Source organism: Papio anubis, chromosome 7 (genome assembly GCF_008728515.1).
Source record: "Papio anubis isolate 15944 chromosome 7, Panubis1.0, whole genome shotgun sequence".
Classification (NCBI taxonomy): Eukaryota; Metazoa; Chordata; class Mammalia; order Primates; family Cercopithecidae; genus Papio; species Papio anubis.
In genome coordinates this window covers 35841202-35863688 of record NC_044982.1, presented here as the reverse complement: position 1 = coordinate 35863688, position 22487 = coordinate 35841202, and the positions used below count along the sequence as shown (strand labels likewise).

The window sequence follows — 22487 nt, the reverse complement described above, 5'->3', positions numbered from 1 at the left end:
TCCTCTAACGGGAGCCCCAGGAATCTGAAGAGCATGTGTACTACTAACCAAATATACAATCCAGCCGCCCCTTCCAAGCTGGAATCTGATTACCACTGGACTAGACTCAGGGCTGCCCCCAAGGGATGAAAAGCAGTAACTATGGTCTCAGGGAGGATGGCTACTGAGGATCCCACCAAAGAGTCGAATGCTGTGCACTGGGTCCAGGATGACTGGCACACCCTGTTCACTGTGCAGTTTCCCACCACCATGAACAGGAGAACCTTGGAATACCAGTCTTGATGATGCTGACTGCCCTTGCCCACACTGATAGTAAGCAGGGTAAATATTATTCTCATGGCAATTGGAATAAAAATGAAATTGAGGATGGTGACCTGCAGTGGGCAGCAGTCCTGGTCTGGGTTGGTATGAACATGTTCATGCTGAAAAGGAGGCTGCAATCCCTCATACACTTGCTCTGTAACCTAGGGGACTGCTTTTTGAACTTGAAGTTGAATTCTTACATTGATTCCTGTCTGTTTCCAACTGGAAGTGCTTTCTGGTGTGGTTGAATTCTCAGAGACTCGAGCAGGAAATGGCTCATACATTTGCTACAGAGATCAGATCACACAAGCTTGGAGACAGTGTAGCTTCTCCATTGACTCTGGTGGCAGGTGCAAAGGCAGGAAGCATACAGAGTGGAATGCCTTGGGTACAACCTGGTCCAGAAACCAGCTGTGCAAGTGACAGGAGCTCAATGCAAAACAATACATTTATTTAACAATTCCCTTCTTTTGCTTGGGTTCTCTCCTAGGTCAGAGCATGACCAAAATCTAAGGTTTTAGAGCACCACTTTCAATTACCATCATTTGGGTTTCTTGTCTCAGCATGTCATTCATAGGTTATGGTATCCTCATGATCACGCATTTCTTTGAGTTTTGTCATTCTAGTCAAAGAGTAACAATCTGACATTCTACAAATGACTGCATGTTAACAAACATTTAAAACTTTTGAGAGAATACAGTGCACCAAGGAGACCACTGTCATTGGGAGGATAATACCAACAGTTTGCAGTACACTCCTTAGCTAGGGTCTCCATGAACTAAACAAGCAAAAATCAAATAGATCAAAAAATAAGCCAGATGAAGAGTGTATCTATTTTAACCCAGCAGCCTGTTCATTAATTTTCTGCAAATGAGGCACTCTATAATACCCAGTATATTCATCCATGTGCAAAAAGTGTCAGCAGCTGCACAATTTCTCCCTATTCAGCCAGTAGGGAATCTAGAGCAATTCTATTATCTAGTACAACCTTAGCAAGAGAATTTAAAGAAATCTGTTATGCAACCATAGCCTTTGCAATAGAATCTGCTATAGAGATGATTATAAGGAATTTCTTTCTTTTCTTTCTTTCTTTCTTTCTTTCTTTCTTTCTTTCTTTCTTTCTTTCTTTCTTTCTTTCTTTCTTTCAGACAGGGTCTTGCTCAACCTCCCAGGCTCAAGCAATCCTCCCTACCTCAGTCTCCCAAGTGGCTGGGAGTACAGACATGCACCACCATGCCCAGCTAAGATTTTAAAATATTTTTGTAGAGACAGGGTCTCGATACAATGATCTCAAACTCCTAGGCTCAAGTGATCCTCCCACCTCGGCCTCCCAAAGTGTTGGAATTACAGATGTGAGCCAACATGCCCAGTCAGGAATATATTTCAAATTATTACCTCATTTATATTTACTCCAAGCCTTGGAAAATAAATCTAACATTGGCCCTTCATGCTCAATCCATCAAAGGCATAAGGTTGCCCATGTGTAAAGTTGGCTGCAAAATCCTCCACAAATAAAAGTATACTCCACGGATAGACACAAGGCCCCTTTTCCAGTTCTATTGTTCATGGATACATTACCTGAATGGTGAAATTAGGAATTTCAAACCAAGGGCCTGAGGCAGAATTATGGGTTGAAAGAGTGTTATAACCTGACACACAAGTCAGTTTGCAAGAAACTCCATTTGGGCTTTGGTGCAAACCTGCCTTGTGATATACTCATTGGTCATTGTTCTTGTATCCCCTTACTGGATTAAATTAAAACAGGAAGTGAGAAGAAGTGGGTTTAGAAGTTTTACTACTAGTACAATTTGAACAACAGTTATGTTAGGAATGTTGCTAACATTATCCACCAGGTTAACTAAAGGATCCCTTAGGTCATGTAAAGATCTGGGTTTGGCATGACAGATTCAACACTTCATGAAGTTACCCATAAAAGCTACTCATTGTGAAATTCTAATTACAGCACTATCCTGCCAAGTTCAAGAGGTAGGAAAGATTAAGAAAAGTAAGAGTCTCATGATGATAGAGAAAGTTTGATTTGTGATCTTGGGGAAGCTGCTTATGTCTAGGATACCATCTGCTTCTGGGGAGAAACTTCCCTGGTTAGCTTTACCTTAAGGTTTCTAATGGGTATACAGTTCCAAGAGTCTGGAGGGGCCCTTTTTAAGTTGTGAGATATGGATTCAAGTATCAAAGTCCCAAAGTTTGGCTGCAGATTGAGTGGCAAAGGCAGTCTTTCTCTACTACCATTTCCAGAAAACCAAATCTCTAGATTCTAGATCATGAAGGATTTGATTGCTCTTGGCCAGTGCATTCTGAAAAGCTTCCTTTACCTGGTGAAAACACACTTTGACATGATGCATCAAAGGCTTGCATCATTTAGTCATATGCGAGTTTAGGACTCTTTTATAAGGGGGTCAACTTACATTCTCCACTGTAAATGCATCTTACTTTTATTAATCTGCAATACCTTTAATCAATCTGCAATATCAAGGCAATCCAGTCAATTCATTGGCGTCACCTAAGGCTACTAAATCTGTAATACTTTAACTGTTTTACAACTTGTCCAACGAAACAAGTACCTTCATCCCTAGAGATCTCTCCAAGAATCCCCCATGAGGAAAACACATTTTCTAATAACATTTTAGCTACTGTTATAGAATTGGCTTCCTGCATGGGAAAACTTCTAAACAACCAGAAAACAGGCACTGAAAATGGCAACTGAGGGTAGGCGCAGTGGCTCACGCCTGTAATCCCAGCACTTTGGGAGGCCGCGGTGGGCAGATCACTTGAGAACAGGAGTTCAAGACCAACCTGGCCAACATCACAAAATCTTGTCTCTACTAAAAATGCCAACATTATCCAGTTGCGATGGTACACACCTATAGTTCCAGCTACCCAGAAGGCTGAGGCATAAAATCATTTGAACCCGGAAAGCAGAGGTTGTAGTAAGCCAAGATCACTGCACTTCAACCTGAACAACAGAGTGAGACAGATGAAAGAAAGAGAGAAAGAAAGAGAGAAAGAGAGGGAGGAAGGGAGGAAAGAAGGAAGGAAGGAAGGAAGGAAGGAAGGAAGGAAGGAAGGAAGGAAGGAAGGAAGGAAGGAAGAGAAAGATAAAGAAGACCACTATAAATGTCCAAATGGCCCATACATAAAGTTTTGATTGTCTTCCCAGGATTCTAAATTTGATAAACCAAACATTGGTCATAAACTATTTTAGCAATTTTAGAATAGTCACCACACCAATGTATATATATTTTCATTATTTGGATTATTTTAACTCTTCCATCATGAGCCATGGAGTGCAGTGCTTTTAATAATGAAAACATTAAGGACTCAGGAAGGACCAGGCAGCCACCCAGGTTCTCCATGAGTCCATGCTTAAAATTTGATTTATATCTTTTATTTTTATTTTATTTTTTGAGACAGGGTCTCACTCTGTCGCCCAGGCTGGAGTGTAGTGGCATGATCTCGGCTCACTGCAACCTCTTCCTCCTGGGTTCAAGCAATTCTCCTGCCTCAGCCTCCCAAGTAACTGGGATTACAAGCATGTGTCACCACACCTAGCTAAGTTTTGTATTTTTTGGTAGAGACAGGGTTTCACCAAGTTGGCCAGGCTGGTCTTGAACTCCTGACCTCTGGTGATCTGCCGCCTCGGCCTCCCAAAGTGGTTGGATTATAGGCATGAGCCACTGCACCCAGCCATTTATAGTCTTTTAAATACAAATTTTATTTCTTTAATTCAGGTACACAGCACTGTTTAGTATTATAGCAATGCGCTATCATATGTAATTTGACTTGGATCATGGAGTTCCTTTAAATTGCATATCTTAACAATTTCGGTACTGGCTGACTTGTACCTTCTTGGTATTTAATTAATTCTTGTCTCAATACCAGGAAATCCAAGTTGTTGTCTCAATACCAGGAAAAATTAGGCATGCGAGCACATTGAAGCGTGAGGAGGGAGGAATTTATTAAGCGAAAGGAAAGCTCTCAGCAAAGAGAGGGGTTCTCCAACCAGGTTTCTCCCTCATAATTGAATACCAGGACCACCACACATGAGCTTATGAGGCCAGGCTTCTCCCCTGAATAAGGCATGAATTCCTGGTGGCCCCACCTCATCCCCCAACGTACATGCAGGAATGCCCAGGCAAGCCAAAGGTAGTATTGGAAAAGGCAGCATTCGATTGGTTAAAAGGCATTCTTCAGAAAGAATCAATTGGGAAAGGGTGGGCAAACAGGGGCAGAAGTTTTCCCTCTGGCTCACAGGTTTCATCTGGGACTTGCAGTCCAGTTTTTCAGCCTTCAGGCTGTTTTAGACTTGAAGGTGAGGTTTTAGGCCAGGGGCCCTTCCCTGTCTGCCTAGATGTTTGTCTGCCTTCTGCTTCTATCAATCATTCCACCCTCTGGAGAAGTATGACTAACTGCCCTTAGAATTGGAATGAAGATCGATCTTAACTGCTTCCTGCTAACAGGGAGCACTGTTTTCAGAAGATGGCAGTCAGATTTCCCTCAGAAGTTTGTCTAAGGATCTCCAGTAAAAAAATGGGCCATCAACTGAGCCTCCAGTTGGATGAACTTTTGATGGTCTGAAAACGAGAAGAGACAAACTGGGTTATTAGAAGACATGTATCAAAATGAGACAAAAGGCAGGGGGGTAAAGGTAGCTCAAAAATTCCAAGGCTCCCAGCATGTCCAGATAACAGGTGGCTATAGTTACCTGCTAAGATTTGGGTGCATGGGGCTTGGCTTTTGTTAGCTCCCTTGGTCTTATTTTCCCAAAAAGGAAACCTCCAGGTTATGGGCACCCTATTTACTCCTATCACTTGGCAGGATTTGCAGGATAATTGCCCAGAACTGGAATATTGATCTAGATTTTTACATTATCCATCCCTTTTTTTTCTTCTGAGCTGCAGAAGGAGATCACTAGTTGATTCACAGGAATAAGCAGGGTTAGTCTAAAATGTAGGCCAAAAAAACCTTTAAAACAACTAATTGGTCTAGAATTTAATGACAGATGTATGATAAGGTTTGAGACATAATTTCTCTCCATTCCTCATTTTTGTTAAAAACAAATCAAGATAGGACTGAGTTGTTTGCAAAATAAACTTTAGTCTTATATTTGGCCTGCTTATTTGCATAAAGTACAGCAAGAATTATTATTTTTACATACAATTTTTCAAATTGGCTTTGATGGAACTCTGTTCCACAAGGAATCTCAGATAAGACCTTTTAAAGTCAAGCCTAGCCACGGGTTTGTACCCCAAATACCTATGAGTTGGGTAAAAAAAAATCCTTTCTTCTTGAGGTCCCAATATGGGGTTCCTGGGCCTGTTAGAAAGTGACATTCTTTATTTCCCATACAAGGTGGGAACCCTGTACGGGGACTGTGTAGACAAGGTATGAGGCCAGTTTTCCCAAGGAGCTTTTATCAGCTCTGCAAGTTGAGCTTGATTCCTTAAAAGAAAGCATACCCTTCCAGCCAAAGTCTTGGTAAAACAACCAGCTTCTCCAATTGCATCCTGTTGCAAAAGAAAATGGATTCTTATTGCCCTGATGCAAATAACCATATTGCTATAAGTTAAGAATACTCACAAATAGTTTCCAAATTCTAGAGGAACCAGGCAGAGAGAAACAAACATGCTCCAAATTTTGTTCACAGGAATATAACTTACTCAATTATTAAAGACTGTAAATAGCTCAAAATAAAAGTTTCTTTAACTCTGAAAAACAAAACAAGGATCAGCAATGTTTTAAGCAATAGTTAATAAAAGGTTACTTCAGCTTTCTATTAGTTCAGTCCATTCCATTAACTCTTGTTCTGCTTGATATTCATGAACATTTTAACTCTCCATGAGTCCTATACGTTTTTCCACCATTCAAATGTCACAATCTCCAAAGTCATCAGAAACCTGCATTTGAGAGCACCTGTCAAAGTTCTATAACTGATAATAAACCATCTTTTGAAGAGGATCAAAACAAGACAATTGTCTTTGAATAACAAAATGCCCAGGGTAGTTACAGTTAAAAACACAATTGATAAAGAAATTTGATTATCTCTGTGGTTTATAATAACTTACCATAATAATCTTAATTATGATTGATAGCATATGCTCAGACATTAGAATTTTAGAAATCCCATACAATTTTAAAACATATATTAATACTATTCACTGAAATATAACCTGATGAAGATGAAGCATCATTTTGGCAATCCCACATACTTAAATATGTCAAATAATCCTATTTACCTCTCTTTTGGATGCAATAGGGGCTCTCTGTAACATGCAAAAGCTAGTGGTCAGGAAATATAATTCTGAAACTGAAATTTGATTTTGGGAAACCTGTTAAATATGTTAGAGGTTTGAAGCACTTGATATTATGAAACAGAACTCCAGATTACCATAAATTATTTATTTTGCCAAAATGATGATTCAAAAATTTCAAAACAAGGCAAAAACCTTTACTCATTAAGAGGAAAGACTTAGCTTTCTGGTTTGTCTCCTGTCTTCTCTTTCTTTTCCTTGGCAGTCTATTCACAAGGCAAACAAAAATCTTTCATTTCCCTTTGTTATCACATGAAAATCTTGTACAAGGGCAAGAAAGCCAAATTTTACCCTTACATTAGTTTACTCTTAATGCTAACCCGAATTTTCTAATGAAAACTTATAAATAATTCTATCATTCTATCTAATCTTAACCAGTTTGACCATGAGGTGAGATTCTTACAAACTTTTACAACCCTTTACAACTTCTGCTAAAGAGCAGATTAGCACCTTAAGGAAACCTTCTTGTTCTTTTATTTCAATGCTCAATTTACATAAAAAACATATAATATCATTTCAAATTTATTCTGTTCTATGTTCACACACAGAATTTCTTTTGCAAGATTAATTTTTAGAAACCTTCCACAACTTGTTTAAGCCTTTAACTTTATCTTATCTAATTTAAAACAATCCTTTAATCTTAAGCAAAAATTTACATTTCCATGCATTCTTATAATCTTTTACTAAAAATACATTTTACTATTCTTACACACCTTGCAGGTGAATCCATTTTCAGTGGTCTCAATTATATGTCATAATGATAACTCTTAGCAATTTTTAACTTTAATGTAAAATCTGGTAAGTTGTTTTAATTATGCACTAGGTGCCAATGAAATGTGACTCCTTCCAGCATAGTTAAGGGTGTTGTTAACTCCATACCTCCCCAGGCCTTACCAATTGTGAAGCAGCCAAGTTGCAGAATAGTTCTCAAAAGCTAAAGAAGCAGTTTATAACCTTAAAACATTTAGCAAACTTACTATCTGACCTGTGTAACTTAGACCACATATTTACATTTTAACAATATTTGCATTTTTGGCCAGGTGCAGTGGCTCATGCCTATAATCCCAGCACTTTGGGAGGCTGAGGTGGGCGGATCATGAGGTCAGAAGATCGAGACCCTCCTGGCCAACATGGTGAAACCTTGTCTCTACTAAAATACAAAAAATTAGCCAGGCATGGTGGCATGTGCCTATAGTCCCAGCTACTTGGGAGGCTGAGGCAGGGAATCCCTTGAACCTGGGAGGCAGAGGTTTCAGTGAGCCAAGATCGTGCCACTGCATTCCAGCCTGGAGACAGAGCCAGACTCTGTCTTAAGGAAAAAAACAAAAAACAAACAATATTTGCATTTTTTACCAGTAATCCTTAAGATCGTTTTTATTTCTCGAAGATTAAAGTCACAGGAACTAAAAAATATTATAGCTTTTACTTTTCCTTAAAACATATTTTATCTAAGTGCTTATTTTTTCTTTAATCCAATTAATTAGAGCACTTTTATATAAACATCACACACACAATACATATATAACTACACAGACAGACAAAAGAAGATCCAGTATTTGAAAGATTTTTCATTTGCCAGTTTCTTAATTGGATTATTGGTCTCAGGGTGGAACCCTTAAAGAAACAGGGCCCAATACACAAGTATAGCTGGAAGACAAAAAATAAATTTTGATACAGATTGATCAGTTTCTAATTCCTAGGGTTCCAGGAAGGAAAGAGAGGTTTCTCCCGAAATAGAATCTGTGGCACCTTTTCTGTTTTTCCCAAGGACTCCCAGTTCATCAGAAGTTATCTTAGGGCCTCTCATGCATGCCGTAAGAGTTGCGAGACACAGGGAGAACAGTAATTCAGTCGACTGAGAAAAAAATCTTTTTCCAGTAAAACAAGATCCAAGAAGAGAGAAACATAAAGGTCTTTTAAATATACCTATAACTTGGATATCCACTTTTAATTAAGTAGAGCGTTCTTTAAGAACGTCCTTTTAAATCCCTTGTAACCTGACTTTAGCCATGCCAAACAGCCAATATTTTTGGCATTTGAACTTTACCAAAAGTAAACTCACAGGTGAAACCAACAAGCTTCAATTAAGGTTATGACTTAACCACAAGTGTTTGAAATATTTCCACAGGGGTAGTAAGCAGTTTTTACAAAATCTAGGAACTTTAAAGGTAACTCAGAGAAAGAAAAATTCAAGAAACGAAGCTAGAAGTTGTTCATGTAGAGGAAGAGAATCAGCAAACGATAAAAAGTCACACGCAGATATCAACCCAAAAGAACACATTTCTCAAGCCAGGATTGAACCCAGGTTGCCACTGTAAAATGGCGGAGACTAAACGAAAGTACTGCCGTGTGGTTACAGGTCACATTCCCATGGACGTAAAACAAGCAAAGTTTGGTACTGACCTGTTAGACAGGCTGACTTGAACAGCAGGCTTATGGGGTCCTAGGCCTATATCTTATCACGTGGTACCCCTCTTCCTGACAGAATCATGCAGAAAGATGTGCAAATCACACCAGATTGGCTATAGCTTAAGACCAACCTCACAAATCCTTTTTCATTCATCAAAACTTTACAGAGAATATAAATAGTGATCCTTATTATTCCTTTTACCAGTTTGTACAGGGAGAGAGAGGCCAAAAGTCTGAATGATAAAATTGTTACGCTTTTTCCAGTATGTCAGCCTTCTAGGTTCCCTTCCTCTGGGAATATTTGGGATATTAATTTTTATCAATTTGGAGGATGCATCCAAGGGAAGTGTGCTGTAGCACAGGTACATAATTACCCATCTGTGAAGAGAGGACAGAGGTGGAAAAAGGAAATAAAGGAGGAATTTTTTTTTTCAAAGGAGTCCCAGGGGTTTGGGATGCTTTTGAAAGGGGTAAAGACTAAAGATGAATGACTACTCATCTAGAAAGAGGGGAGCAACTCATGCCTAGTTCCCTTCTCTTCCCAGCAAATACCCAGGGTATGTGAGGGAGAGACAAGAGAGGCATCTGTTTTCTTTCTTCTTTCCTTGTATCCCGGAGTCCTGAAGACAATGACAGGGTGCTGCCCATGGGTGTCAATGTGACTTTTTACCCATGTTAACAGGGAGAGTAGGGGGTGGGATTATCCACCCTTACCCACACACTGTCTTTCCCCCTGCTATCAGTAGTTTTCAAGTTACCTAGCCCTCATGTATGCCATGGATACTAGCATGACCACTATCCATGCAATGGGAGGCTTGGCTTAATCAGCAGGAATTAGTCATGCTTACCTGTGCTATATCTCTTAACTTCAATTGTCGTCAGCCTCAGATCCAGTTTTCTTTCCTAGAGCTTCAACCCAAAGTTTGGAATTGAGTTTGGGGCAAGAATGTGTCTCAGTGGGGTCCATGGACTCATTTAGTCAGGGTGAAGCTGTGGAATTCGGTTCTCTTCCAACAAGGGATAGAAAAGAGTGTCTTGTGAATTGGGGTCCTGGCCTATTAAAACACCTTTCAAGAGAAAAAAAAAAAAACTCTGGCATGGAGAAACCCTCTGTCTTTGCACAGCTGTGTTATTAGGTTGGTGCAAAAGCAATTGTGGTCACCATCATGCTAAGTAATGGCAAAAACCACAACTACCTTCGCACCAACCCATTAACTCCTCACCTGATGGAGAGAAGGAAAAAGAACAGCTTAGATGTAGGGCTGGAGAAGATTGTTGAGGAAGAAACCTTTTATTCTGATGTAAATGAGTTTTTCCAACAGGGAGAAAAACTTTTAATTCCTGTTTCTTCCCTCAGGCTCAGACCAAGCTGGACCCCTCAGCTGGGGGAGGGGAAGACTCCATGGGCACGTGGTGGGGAACACTGGCCAGCAAGCCATGAAGGGCCTTGGGCCCCCAAGACTGCCCTGGGGCCTGGGAAGTGGCTGTGGCTCAGTCCTGCACTGCATGGCCATTGAACACAGCATGTGTATGCAGCAGACATGGCCATGTGCCCCAGCTAGGTGGGAAGTGGGTGGTGGGGAGCTGCTGCTTGCCTGTATGTCTGAAGCACATGCCTGTGGCCATTGGAGTGGGGGTGAACACCCCCAATATTGTAAAAGAAAAGATAGGTGCCATTATAATTCTGAAAAAAAGAAGGAAAATGCCATAGAAAAGATTGGAATGGACCAAGGCTGACATTCCCAACCCCTGAGAGCGACAGGGAGGGGGCAGTTTTCCCTGCCTTTAGAAGAAGTCTGAGGATGAGAAAGCTCAGAAATGAAAGTGAAAGACGTTTTTGGGGCAGCGTTTTACTCACCCTCTGACAAATCCCCGTAAAGGTCAAAATGATGCAGGATTTTTGCTCCCTAGTTCAGCTAAATCCGAGTTCTTGTTTCATGACCAGGAAAAATTAGGCACATGGACACTTTGAAGGGTGAGGAGGGAAGAATTTATTAAGTAAAAGGAAAGCCCTTAGCAAAGAGAGGGGTTCTCCAAGCAGGTTTCTCCCTCACAGTTGAAAACCAGGGCCACCATATATGAGCTGATGAGGCCAGGCTCCTCCCCTGCATAAGGCATGAATTCCTGGTGGCCCCCCCAATGCCCCGGTGCACATGTGGTCATGCCCAGGCAAGCCATAGGTAGTTTCGGAAAAGGCAGGATTCAGTGGGTTAAAAGGCATTATTCTCAAAGAATCAATTGGGAAAGGGTGGGCAAACAGGGGCGAAGTTCTTCCTCTGGGTCACAGATTTCATCCCAGACCAGCACTCCAGTCTTTCAACCTTTAGGCTGTTTTAGGCTTGAACATGAGGTTTTAGCCTAGTGATTCTTCCCTATCTGCCTAGGAATTTGTCTGTCTCCTGCCTTTATCAGTAGTACATATTACATATATGTAACTAAAAACAAAAAAAATTATGTATAGTACATACATGCAATACATAAATATGTACTATACAGAACATATGTGCTATATAGAATATATGTATAGTACATATATTCTGTATAGTACATACTATACTACATACATGCTATATGTATAGTACATTTGTGTCCATATATGTACTATAAATGTATTATATATTCTGTATAGTACATACATATAGTACACACATGTACTATATGTATGTATCATGTATGTTATATATAATATATATTGTATATGGGTATATGATATGGGAGCGGGGGGAGGAAAGTGCTGGGTAGAGAAGTGGGGGTCCCTGTTGAGGGCTCCATCCTCAAGCCTGTGCCCACGGACCTAAATGAGGACAGACATTTCTGTTTTCACACCCAAAATGTTACCTTTTGGCCCACCATACCCCCCCATCCTGTGCCCATAAAAACCTGAGACCCCAGCGGGCACACACACAAGCAGCTGGGCATTGAGAGAAGCAGAAGACAGACACCAGCAGACACCAGCAGGCCATCCATGGCAGAACAATGTGACACCAGGGGGAATTCGGCCAGGGGCGGTTGGAGGAAGGTCTAGTTGCTGTACGGCCCAAGTCCAGGGGAAGACCAACCTCCCACCCCATCCTTTGTCTTGCTGCCCATCCATCTCAGTGAGAGCTACTTACACCACTCAATAAAACCTTGCACTCATTCTCCAAGTCCACATGTGATCCGATTTTTCCCGTACACTGGGGCAAGAACCCAGGATACAGAAAGCCCTCTGTCCTTGCGATAAGGCAAAGGGTCTAATTGAGCTGATTAACACAAACCACCAGCTGATGGCAAAGCTGAAAGAACATACTGTAACACACGCCCGCTGGGGCTTCGGGAGCTGTAAACACTCAACCCTAGAATCTGCTGTGGGGTCAGAGCCCAAAAATGCTCTCCATGACCTGCCCGTCTGCATGCTCCCCCTACGGTCTGAGAAGTAGGGTCCTGAAGAAGCAAGCCACACCCCTGTCATACACCCTGTGAAGGTGATAAGGGAACTCCTCCCGTTTCACATATAGTACACATATATGTATCATATTTTTATTATATATATTAATCATAATGTTAACTCTTAGTAACGTTAATTTCCAGTGAACAATCAAGGAAGTAATCAATTTTAAACTGTTTTATATCAGTATTTGTAGATGAAAGCCATTTCCTAATTTTTAGAAAGAAATGTTACAAATATAGATTTCTTTCATAGATGTAATTTTCTTTAATAAAAGGGTTTCAAAATAGCCAGCTAAATGCCAGAAAGGTATATTGTAGAGACTGATTTAGGTTGACAGGTGGTCTCTTTAACTTAACTTCTGCTTCTTTTCTTTTTTTTTTTTTTTTTTGAGACGGAGTCTCGCTCTGCCGCCCAGGCTGGAGTGCAGTGGCCGGATCTCAGCTCACTGCAAGCTCCGCCTCCCGGGTTCACTCCATTCCCCTGCCTCAGCCTCCCGAGTAGCTGGGACTACAGGCGCCTGCCACCTCGCCCGGCTAGTTTTTTGTATTTTTTAGTAGAGACAGGGTTTCACCGTGTCAGCCAGGATGGTCTCGATCTCCTGACCTCGTGATCCGCCCGTCTCGGCCTCCCAAAGTGCTGGGATTACAGGCTTGAGCCACCGCACCCGGCCTCTTTTCTTTTTTTTTTGAGATAGAGTCTTGCTTTGTTGCCAGGCTGGAGTGCAGTGGTGCGATCTCGGCTCACTGCAACCTCTGCCTCCTGGGTTCAAGCGATTTCCCTTCCTCAGCCTCCCGAGTAGCTGGGACTACAGGCACGCACCACCATGCGCGGCAAATTTTTTTGTATTTTAGTAGAGATGGGGTTTCACCATGTTGGCCAGAATGGTCTCAATCTCCTGACCTCGTGATCTGCCCACCTTGGCTTCCCAAAGTGCTGGGATTACAGGCCTGAGCCACAGCGCCTGGCCTAGCTTCTGTTTCTTAGCTAAATTACTGAGTTTAAAGTGGAGCCCATTAATGAAGAAGACAGGGAAAGTGTTCTCTATGCCTGGACTCAGCATGGATAGCTTTGAAAAAGAGAAAAAAGCCTACTTTACCGTAGGGCCTACCTTTTATAAGCACTTTATTTGGCTTACTTTCCACCTTGGGGCAGGATAGTAACTAAGCCAAAATGTTAGTAGATTCTATTTCCCTTATCAATTAGTCATTTAAGATCTTTATTTGTCTTTTGTAAAGAGTCTTTAAAAGAGGCAAAACAAATTTTGAAAATTTTTTTAGAAGCTTCTGCACATCAATAGGCATCCCTGGGGAACCTAATTCAGGAGCCCCCATTTTTAAATGCACTTCTTAAAGGACAATGTTGTTCATTTGAATGTTCCACCATAATTTTAAATAATCTTTAGTAAAGTTTCTCCATTTTTGTAAGCATTTGCTGCTTCCGGTGCCTAATACTTACATACTATACATAAAGGCAGGCATACCGGGAAAGGGGAGGACTCAGTTCTTCAAAAATTAAGGATCTCATTTTTATGTTGATTCCTGGCTTTGGCTCTAAGATCCCCTTGGCCAAGTTAGCCAGTGATTTTTCCCTACCCAGGTATGTAAGAAAAAGAAACAAAGGAGATAGAACACAAAATCTCTGCAAATTCCCAAAAGTGGAGTTCATACCCCCTGCGCTAATTGCCATTTACCGCCAGTTTCCGCCTGACCCAGTCAGATGTCTGAGGCCTCTAACTGGATCCAATCCAGTTAACTATTGAATCTGATTCAATCCCGGACCGAGTCCAGTTTTTATTGCGATTTATGAACCGAATCCAGATAAAAAATTTGCTCAAACTCAGATAGCTCAAAACACAAATTTGTGGCACCTCAGAATCTAAGAGAGAACTTGTCTAGGATCCCCAGTGGCTGCAAGAGAGCAGTGGATGCAATGGGCCCAGCTGGCACCTCATTTGGTCGCTGCATCCTCCTGGGGGTCATTAGAAGGTCTACTTTGTGGGATTTTTTTTTGGTTTTTTGTTTGTTTGTTTTTTGTTTTGAGACAGGGTCTCATTCTGTTGCCCAGGCTGGAGTGCAGTGGTGTAATCACGGTTCACTGCAGCCTCGAACTCCTGGGATCAGGTGATCCTCCCACCTCAGCCTCCCTAGTAGCTAGGACTACAGGCATGTGCTACCACACCCAGCTAATTTCCTACTTTGGATCCCACATCTGATGCCATTGGTTAAAAGAAAAACTTTAGGCAAATTAAATTTAACACAGTTTAATTGAGTAAAGAAAAATTCCTGAATCGAACAGTCCTCAGAACACAAACAGACTCAGAGTGACTCCAGGGCTGCCACATTTATGCCACATTTATTAGGTAACATTTATGGACAGAAAAAGGAAAGTGACCTGTAGAAAGCATAAGTGAAGTACAGAAATGGCTGGATTGGCTACAGCTGGGCCTTTGCCTTATTTGAACCTGGTTTGAACAGTTGGCTGCCTGTGGTTAACTGAAATTTGGCTGCTGTGATTGCCTGAGACTCAGTTACCAGTCTGTTTATGCATCAAATTAGGTTACAGTCCACTGTGTATGGGGAAACCTTTAGGCCAGACTTAAAATATATACAGAGGCAGCTGTAGGCCAAATTTCATTTAACAGCGTCTAGATCAATTTCTTCAAAATTTTTGAATGATCCATGGTGTAGCCTCTTTCTTTTGTTCAGTGTGTCTATAGAGGGAAATATTTTCACAACTCCATCATTATACTCTTAGCTTCCCCGAATAGTTTAACTGGTGGAAAGGGCAACAATACTCAAAGCTATTAAACCAAGCAGAACTTGCGCTATCAATTTCAGTCTATTCTGAAGGTATTCATACATGGCTAAGGCTTTTTCTGCAAATGTGGAAAAGCTTACCCTGATATTAAGTTGCCAGGAAAATCATGTATGAATCAATGTGACTTCCATGTTACATGGATATCACTCATATTAAAGGAACATGCATTGCCTCAAAAAGAATTGTAACTGTTATGTACTGAATCGTGTCCCCCCAAATTCATATATTGAAACCCAAGCCCACAATGTGATAGTATTTGGAGATGGGGCCTCTGGGAAGGAATTAGGTTTAGATGAGGTTGCGGGGTAGGTTCCTGTACTAGGCCATTCTTGTGTTGTCATTAAGAAATACATGAAGTTGTAGATAATTTATAAAGAAAAGAGGGGTATTTGGCTCACCATTCAGCAGGCTGTCCAGGAAGCATGGAGCTGGCATTTGCTTCTGGTGAGGGCCTCAGGAAGTTAAAATCACGGCAGAAAGGAAGAGGAGCCGGCACATCACATGGTTTGAGTGGGAGCAAGAGAGAGGAGGAAGGTGCCATACACTTTCATTTTTATTATTATTATTTTGAGATGGAGTCTCACTCTGTCGCCCAGGCTGGAGTGCAGTGGCGCAATCTCGGCTCCCTGCAAGCTCTACCTCCCAGGTTCAAGCAATTCTCCTGTCTCAGCCTCCCGAGTGGCTGGGACTACAGAGACCCGCCACCATGCCCGGCTAATTTTTGTATTTTCAGTAGAGACGGGGTTTCACTATATTGGCCAGGCTGGTCTTGAACTCCTGACCTTGTGATTCGCCTGCCTCGGCTTCCCAAAGTGCTGGGATTATAGGCGTGAGCCACCGCACCTAGCCTCCATGCACTTTTAAACAACCAGATATCACGTGAACTCAGAGCAAGAGCTTACTTATCATCAAGGGGCTGGTGCTAAGCCATTCATGAGTGATCCACCCCCATGATCAAATCACCTCCCACCGGGCCCCACCTCCAAAACTGAGAATCACATTTCAATAAGAGATTGGGATGGGACAAACATCCAAACCGTATTAGTCCTCATAATGGGATCAGTACCCTTATGAGAGGAGACAGCAGAGAGCTTGCAGTCTCTTTCTCCGTCTCTCTCTCTCTCCACCACGAGAGGACACAGAGGGAAGGCAGCCATCTACAAACCAAGGGGAGAGTCCTTACAGGAACCTGACCATGCTGGGACCTTGATCTCATACTTCCAGCCTCCAGACATGTTAGAAAATAAATTTTTGTTGTTTAAGCCACCCATTCCATAACATAGACTGGGTATTATGGCACCCAGTGCCATAACATGTTATGTTATATAGTAACCATATGATATGTAGTAACCATATGATAGTAACCATCGTGATATGACATAAAAGGAGCATAGTAAAGAGAGCACATAATTCTAGAAGGGGTGGAGGTTGGAGAGAAATTAAGTTGAGAAGAGGAGAATGAGATGTCAGGAAAATCTTCCCATGTGAGATACTTTCAGCAATTAAGTCTAGTCTAGAGGAACAGGCAGTTATTCTCCAAATGGTCTCTAAGAAGAGCTGGGGGCATTAAACAAGGGACATAGCAGTAATCTTTTTTATAGGCTGTCAGTTGCTGTGGAACTTATAGCCTCAAACTTACTAGTTTTCCATGAACTCTGTAATGATGTCATGGTCTATACCTTCTTCATGTACAAACATCAGACAACTAACCCACCACCATGAGAGTACATAATTTCTGTTGTGTTGTTTTCTAGTAAGGTGATCGATTTGCATTGCTTCAACCAGGCTCCTCTGATTGATCATCTTCTGAACAATGGATGCATGTACAGAGGCTGACCAGGTTCAGGAGAGCAGGCCGTAGCCATCAAATAGATAAAGTAGGCTCACCACATTCTGGAACTGAAATCATGATCTTGGTTACATCAGAAGGTGCTCTAACCAATTGAACAAACCAGGCCTCGATGAAGCTGGAACTGAGAGCTAGGGGATTCTTATGCAGAACAGAACATTCATACTTCCGCTTCCATATGTACCACATATGTGTTCCTCTCAACTGGTTTTGTACATTTCCATCTTTGCATTAAATGTATTCACATAGCACTCTTTAAATACTCGAAGTATAATGAAGAAAAGAGAAGGAACTGAAATGGTTCCATTCCATTTCTCACTAGGAAGTTGATTCTGTGCACTCTATTTCTGACTATTTTCTATCAGCTTATTACCGTGGGATGTAGGAGGGAGGAACAGGACACAAAATGTGGCACAATTTAAAAAGGATGAAGAAGAAAATTAAAATCATTAACCATTAGTAATCATTTTTAATGTGCATCATTTTTAAAATTCAAGAATAACCCAAGGAGGTAGGCATAATGTTTAGCTATGATTTACCAGTGAAAAGAAGCTTAGAGAAATGAAGTAGTGGCTGGAAAGTCACAGCTAGAACTCAAAGTGAGAATTCCCACCCAAGAAATCTGACTCCAGATTCTACACTCTTAATCTCTGCTATGTGTTGCTTTCCTGAAATGAGGAAAGAATAAGAAAGGAGAAAATTAGTGACAAGAAAGAGAGAGCTGAATAAGAGGGGACAATGAAAGGAGGAAGGAAATCAAGCAGTTTCTACACTCTGGAAAATAATTGAGCGGAATTAACAGAAGAGAACTACTTTCCTCAATGCTCATTCTACTGTTAAAATAAACAAATAAATAAGCCAGGCAGTGCAGCACACACCTATAATCCCAGTGACTAAGGAGGCTGATGTAGGAGGATTGCTTGAGCCCAGGAGTGTGAAGCCAACCTGGGCAACATAGCAAGACCTTGCCTCTAAAAAAAAATTTTTTTAAGTAGCTGCATTGTCTTGTTTTTCTAACTTTGTACAGTGCTTAGAATAACTCTATCTAAACAGCATATGTTCCATAAACCCTGTTGACTAACCAATGGATTTGCACAACAAACACTGAAAGACTCTTAGGCAAGAGATATATTGTAAGATCCGTGACAATGAGATATCTTGCATGACATGTTTTCCATTGTTTACTGTGTGTCTAAAATGAGAAGGTCATAAGAGCCAACCTTCCATTGGAGTGGCCCCCATAAAACTGTCTGCTGTATAAGGGGTGTTGGAGTGACTCTCCATCACAGGTTCTACTGCAGCTCTAGGGTGGGTCCTGAGTGATGTGAACCCCATCCCCATCCCCATTTCTAGTGAATGGGTCTGGGATAGGCAGGCCAAGGCCAGTTGGGACCGATGAGTCATAAAGAGTTTTCTAAGCACTTCTGGAAAATATGCTTTCTTACCCTTAAGAAAGAGTCACAGGAAGTTTGTAGGAGGTGAAAAGGGAAGCAATTAACCCAGCAACTACTGGAAGCCTTCCAAAACCCAGGGATCTTTCCCCAGAATGAAGTCAGCATTGGGGATAGCACAGCAGAGAGCTGGAAAGAGCCACTGGATCCACCAGTCCTGAATCCTACCCAGCCTTTGACGTCCTGTATTGGAGCCAATACATTTCTTTATGATAAAAGTTAGTTTGAGGTTGAGTCGGGATTTCTGTCCCGTATTTTAAAGCATCCTACTGATGCAGCCTGGTAAACATAAAACATGGTAAACACATGTGGCTTGATTTTATTGGCAGCATGGTTAACTGGTTCAAGCTACGGTTCAAGCTATTCTTTTCCTTCTGTGATTATGACCATACACTCACCTGAAAGGTGAAGCCTTTCTCCTGTCATGGCTACCTGACTGAAAAAGCTCAGCCAGAATCTCAATTCCTATAACTTCCTTCCCATCCATCCATCCATCCAGCTGATGGATTAATACATTTATATCAAGCACTTACTGTGAGCAAGTCATTTTGCTAGGCACTGTAAGGCCATCAAAAAGAAAAAAATAGGTTGGGCGCAGTGGCTAGTGTCTGTAATCCCACCACTTTGGGAGGCCGAGGTGGGCGGATCACCCGAGGTCATGAGTTTGAGACTAGCCTAACCAATATGGTAAAATCCTGTCTCTACTAAAAATACAAAAATTAGGCGGGTTTGGTGCCGTCCGCCTGTAGTCCTAGCTATTCAGGAGACTGGGGTGGGAGAATTGCTTGAACCCGGGAGGCAGAGGTTGCAGTGAGCCAAGATTGCACCACTGCACTCCAGCCTGGCAACAGAGCAACACTCTGCCTCAAAAAAGAAAAAAAAATCAGATGCTTTTTGTTCTCAGAGACCTTATAGTGTAAAAGGGGAGGAAAAGTATGTATACAATTAACTGTGGCAAAATGTAGAAAATTGTTAAGTGTCACTAGATACAGTGCCACAGTAGATCAATGAAAGGAAGAGACCGTTTCCAGCTGGGAGGATTAGGGCCATTTTTGGTAAAGAAGATGGATTTTATGCTAGATCTTGGATGATCCTGAACTAGCACAGAGGAAATGAGCATTCCTGGCAGAGAAGAGCAGGAGAAAAGGCCCAGCAGAAAATCACAGAGAAAGGAAGGGAAACAATTGGCTGGAAAATAAGGTTGGAACTTGAAAGGGTCAGTGAGGCCAGATAGTAATAGGATATAATTCCAGGTCGAGGTCTTATTCTGTGGGCAGTAAGTTGGGTTTTGAGTCAGGTATAAGCTGGGCAATAGAATGTGGTTTTGAAAGAAAGGAAGAGTATTCAAGGCAGAGCACAGCAGGAGCAGATAGAAGAACCCGGATGGCTGGTTTCTCTTGACACAGGCAGGAAACACTCTTCTTCAATGGTGAGTCAGGCTGGACGATAGGGGAAACTCTACTCGTGAGGCAGGAGGGTCTAGAATGAGGGACAGTTACCCAGAATCTGGGAGCATCAAGCTACTCCTTCATGAGTCAGGCCCAGCAAGCATGTTTATGAGCAGTGAGATTAGAAAACCCATGGGCAAGGACCGGGCGTGGTGGCTCACGCTTGTAATCCCAGCACTTTGGGAGGCCAAGGCGGGCGGATCACGAGGTCAGGAGATCGAGACCATACTGGCTAACACGGTGAAACCCCATCTCTACTAAAAATACAAAAAATTAGCTGGACTGGTGGCGGGCGCCTGTAGTCCCAGCTACTTGGGAGACTGAGGCAGGAGAATGGCATGAATCCGGGAGGCGGAGCTTGCAGTGAGCCGAGATGGCGCCACTGCACTCCAGCCTGGGTGACAGAGTGAGACTCCATCTCAAGACAAACAAACAAACAAACAAAAAAAAACCTGTGGGCAGAACCATGTAGATCGACAAGAAATAGGTGAACGCCGTATGTTTCCAGGGGCCAGACAGGTGAGGAGCTGAGCAAAGACAGAAGCCAAAGCGGTGCAAACCTGGAAGGACTGGAGCAAGGTAGCTCAGGAGCTGACTGGGCAGTAGCGTCGAAGGCCCAGATACAGTGTCCAGGCAAAGGGCCAAGAGCCCAGTCAAGGAAGACAGCTGTGTTGCAGAGATAAAGTGAAGAAACCAGAGTCAAACAGACTCAGGTTTGAATCCAAGACTATCTTATCTGCTGTGTAAACTTGGGCAAGCCACTTAACCTCTCTGAGGCTTCTGTTTCCTTGGCTAAAAAGGAACATAATAATGTCTACCTCAAAGAGTTGTTATAAGGAGTATAAATAATATATGAAGAGTGCCTGGCACTTGGAGCACTCAGTAAATGAGAGCTATTGTTATTATCAATATCACCCTCATTATTTATATTGAACTATAGAGATTGCTTTGGCTCAGGCTGAGAAATAAAGCAAGTGAGAGGAGTCTTTGCCAAGAACAAAGAAACCACCAGGAGGGGGAACGGGCCTCTGCAGAATTGATCACAAATGCTCTCTCGCTTATGTATTAGTCATTTGTCACTGTTGATTTATGCATTCGTTCTTATACTCAGTAATACCAACACCATTGTCACCATTGCCATCATTCCCTCCAACAAAAAGAAGAAGAACCTTAGATTTCTGCTAAAACAGCTAAACAGGCTGTGTTCTGCCCCTGGCACATCTCTTCATCTTTTCTGTGGAGTGAGCTGCTATTGGTGTTCGGAGATACCACCTGTCCCGAGTTGCTGACAACCATCTCCATGGTTTCTGGCCAGATCTCATTAGCTAAGTGAGGTCAAGCCCAGTGAGGTCAAATGCTGACAAGGGAGAGGGTGGGGGGATACACAGATGATTACAGGCATTGGGATGGGATGGCATGGCTGACCCAGCCTGGTGTTAGCTAGAAAACCAAGGTCACAACCTTTTGCAGTCTCTGAGGAGCCGCGTGACAACATATTTCATCAGATGAGGATGCCGGCTACAGTGATCCTGCATGTTTCCAACAGATGCGGTTTACCTGCTCCCTCTACATTCAACTGATGCCGTTAGTGCCCAATCCAATAATAACCCACAATTTATTAAGCCCTTACTGTTTGCCAGGCTAACGACAGGCCAAAAGGCAGGGCTAAAGCACTTTACATACTGTCCCATTTAATCCTCACCACAACTCTATAAAGTAAGTATTATTATCTGCTCCATTTTACCGATTAATAGAAGTTCAGAGAGGTTAAGCAAGTTGTCTAAGTCCGCATAGCTAGTAAAACTGTAGAGCCAGGTTGGGAAGACAGGTTTTGCTGATTCCAGATCTCCAGCTCTGAATTAAAATGCTAACGGATGCTTCTCACGCTTTAATGTGTATACAAGTTACCAGGTGATTTGTTAAAATGAAGGTTTTGATTCAGTAGATCCAGATGGGGCCTGAGATGCTGCATTTCTTAGGCCGTGTGTACGCTGTCGTGCCGTGGGTTATACTTTGAATCACAAGACGCTTGTCTGATAGATTTGGTTCACAGGTTGGCAGGCTTCTCTTTGAAGGAGGTTGGGTTTTGGTCTTAGGGTTAGGCTAAGAGGCTTTAAAACCATTCAGGAAGCGTGGATTTTAGTTCTGTGCTGCATGCTAAATCATCATAAATTTATCCCCTTAAAACAACTCCCCATTCATTACTTTACAGGTTTTCCCCCAAAACTGGAAAAGGCGTGACTCTACTCAACTTCTCACAGGGCTAAATCAAGATGTCATCTGGGCAGTATTCTTATCTGGAGCTCAAGGGCCTTGTCGAAGCTCATTCTGGTTGTCATAGATTCAGTTTCTTGTGGTTAGGGGACTGAGGCTCCTGTTTCCTGGCTGTCTGTCAGCCGGGGGCCACTCTCAGTTCCTAGAAACTGCCGCATTTCTTACCACCTGGTCCTT

The 22487-nt window shown here is 42.1% G+C and overlaps 1 pseudogene; it reads right to left on the bottom strand.

The window, feature by feature from the left end:
• Window positions 1–10: 10 nt before the first annotated feature.
• Window positions 11–19014, bottom strand: LOC110743651 (annotated as a pseudogene).
• Window positions 19015–22487: the final 3473 nt, after the last annotated feature.